This window comes from Eurypyga helias, unplaced genomic scaffold (assembly GCF_000690775.1).
Source record: "Eurypyga helias isolate BGI_N326 unplaced genomic scaffold, ASM69077v1 scaffold18549, whole genome shotgun sequence".
Classification (NCBI taxonomy): domain Eukaryota; kingdom Metazoa; phylum Chordata; class Aves; order Eurypygiformes; family Eurypygidae; genus Eurypyga; species Eurypyga helias.
Window position 1 is genome coordinate 1 of NW_010270487.1, and position 3,476 is coordinate 3,476.

Consider the following 3,476-nt stretch of genomic DNA (forward strand, 5'->3'; position numbering starts at 1 on the left):
CGGCCGGCCGGGCTGCCGGACTTCGCCCGCTCCCTGCCCGTGCGGCGCTGTGCTCGGTGGGCTGATTTGTGTTCGAATCATCGCCTCTCTGGTGCAGCTCACTTCTAAGTCTTTAAAAAGACAGAGCGTGTACTTGCTGCAGCGTCTTTCCGAGGATTTCACCGAGATTCGTTTGCATCTCTGCGGGAACGCTACTTCTTTGTTTGTGATATAAGTAGGAGGAAAAAGCAAACTTTTAAGAGCGTACAGCAGAAATAGTTTTATATGGGTGGGTGTTATCAACTCTGAAAACCGAGAGGAAGACCATCAGAAATCTAACACGTGAGCTTAGGTTTACTTTCAGAGCTGTAGGATCACACCGTGTGTTTCCAGCACATAGGTGCATATGCTCAGAAGCTGCTAAATTTAACGGAAGAGCTTTTTTAATTGCACCTTGAGTCAAACCCTCCAAGCCAGGGCTAACAGGCTCTCAGAGGCATGTTGCATGTGCAAGCATATCCATACGTTTGTCTTGAAACAAAGACTTCCACACGCTCCCAGTCAGACAGTGTGCAAATCTCTGCAAATGCAGGTAGGAACCTGTCTCTGTGCATTGTCTGGAATCAGTTTGTAAACTATTTGTACACAATTGTTGCAGAGGCTCTAAGGGTTGCATGTCAAGAGAACCTTTTCTTGTAGGAAACATCTGGTTTGTGAATTAATTTTCTTAGTTGCTGATGGAGTAGAGTCATTGATCATTTTGGTGATGTCTCGTTTGAAGCAAGTTCCTGTGCAGAACTGAGATGTGCTGTTGGGTTTTTGGTGAAACTGTATCTTCCAGGAAACAATAGCTAAGTAGCAGTACTTCCAACATTTTGAAAAAGCTTGGTTGTCTGAAGTGTACCTTGAAATATTTCATCTACCTCTGTTATAATGCAAATTGTGTAGTTATATAGGACACTGCAAAGCTCCTAGTTTAACAATTTACATGAATACTATGTAACACTTCATTATTTTAAGGAATAATGAGGGTTACTCAATCACAAGATGCATTTTGCATTAGTAGTCTCTGTGTAGGAGTCCATGTGTGGCTGAGGAAACCTAGTCCCCTAGTCCCTGTGCCTTTAAGTGACACACAGCAAACTGAGTAGAGATCTGGCTTTTAAAGCAATGTGTAAGCTGTCCCTACTGCTTAGTCAAACTGTTCCCAGATGCACACAAGGCTTTGGGGACTCGAAAGAATACAGCCTCTGCCCTGTATTTCACTGAAGCATTTCAAAGCATCTGATGAGTCTCATGTCACTGTGTTATATGGGTAATAATTGGCTGATAGAATACAGGAGAGGATTTGAAGCCAACTACAAAAAGAACCATTTATGTACTATCAGGTGTATCAAGTTGTATGTATTTATTAGATGAAGATACCTGGATAATAACAACCAAAGATATTAGTATGGTTATACCAGAATATGCTGATATACTGGCAGGAGAACTCTTTCCTCCCCCTCCCCACACCCCCAGGACCACACCCCTATCCTGCCAACATGCACATGGGTAGGTCTAGTACTAGTAGTAGTCGGCAATTTTTCAATCAAGAAATAGTACTGTTGAATTATTGGGCAGTGTGTGCTGTCCACCTGACTTCCATCTAGCTTACCTGCCTGTCTTATATAAGAATCAACAGTTTGTACTTAAACAGACTTATATTTAAAATCATAAGTCTATATCTTAAACAGATCTGTTTCTGAAAAATTTCTAAATTATGCTTAGATCATGATAATCTGGAATAAAGGGAAACTTTGCTGCTCTTATTCTAAGTAAGTCAAATATATCATTCCTATCACTCACATAGAAACTGTTCCTGCAACTGACTTGAGTGCTGACTGGACCTTGTGGAAAGATTTCCATTTATTACAGTAAGTTTGTAGCAGACCTAGCAATAACAGCAAAATTTAACCATTTTGACTACAGTGCCAAAAGGTCAGAGAAGGGTCTGGCACTTCAAAATGCCATTTCCTCAGGGAAAGGTTTTCTGGTTTTTTCCAAGTATGTTAATTTTCCTAGGATATAACTCACTGTTATCTGCATGAAACAATTAATATTTAGGTTTTATTTCTTTGTCATCTTTAATTTGGGAATTGAAGTAATACAAATGCTTTGTAATTTTTAGTGTAGTTAGATGGATGTTTTGAGCAGTGCTCACAGCCTCCATATCAGAATATCTTGTGTAGCCAGAGAATTGATTCTTAAGGAAAAAAATCAAAGCAGGCTTGGGAGAAACTGCTGAGTCTGCCTTGCTGTCCCATGACATCATGAAGCACTTGAAGTGATGATAATGCAGTTTGCAAAGATGCAATTACTTTAAGTATCTTCTGGGCAGGAAAGATGCAAGCTAATCTTATTACTAATCATTTAACAGCCTATGTATTAATCATCGATGTTTTACTTTAATGACTGCTATTTGCTGTTTTCTTGTATTTCTATGGCTTTTTAAAATTTTGCTCTCTGCTATCACTGTGTGTCAATAGCAGATTAAATACTGATACAGTATTTTAAAGTAATAGGTGTATATATTTTGGTGTAAAAGTGTTTGGATTTATAAAACACCAAAGGAAGTAAAACATTTGGTGGGTCATGAAAAAACAAGTGTTGCCTCTATACTTTTAGGTTTATTTGCTTCAGATGCCTTTAAGGACAGGGATATGCTCATTCCCACAGCTTATGACTGGATTTAAGTTGATCCTAAAATATTGTGAGATAATTAAAGAAGTATCTTTATGGACAATGAATTGGATAGAGATGATAAACTCTTGCTCAAAAGGCCCATTTTCATTTAGTTCAATTGGCTTGGTCTGCTTATTACACCTGAGTTTTGTCTGTCAGACTAAATATTTTCTGTAGATGAAACCTTCTACTGCCAGTCTCACCTACAGGATATACAACTGTTGCATGTGTATTGAACACAACATTTTGTTGTGAATGCTCAGCGTTCAGTTCCATACTAGAAAATCTTCTAATGGACATGCATGCACACATGGTACAAGACCTTTATGCTCAGTTATAGGTCTTAATAATCACTAAAGATGACATTTTGAGAACTGCAGGGGAGGTTGGGTGCTTAACTATCAGATTCTTTTATTAATTCCTAACCTTATGCACCTATTTTGAGCAATGTTGTCTTGGACAAATCAATGATACAGGTTCTTAAAGTGAAATCAGGTGGTGACTCGTGGAGATAATACAAGTTTCTACTGAACGTGCCTTACTTCTAACCAAGAAATTCCATAATACCCTATAGAAAATGAGTATGTATTAGGTAAAATGTGTTGATTCATAAATGAGAACATAGTTTTGATAACTGGAGATGTGATGGTGGATGAATCTTTCTATATCAGGGCAGAAATACCAAAGTACTTACCGCAGAATCACTAAGGTTGGAAAAGACCTCTAAGATCATCCAGTCCAACCATCAAACCAACACTACCATACCTGCTAGG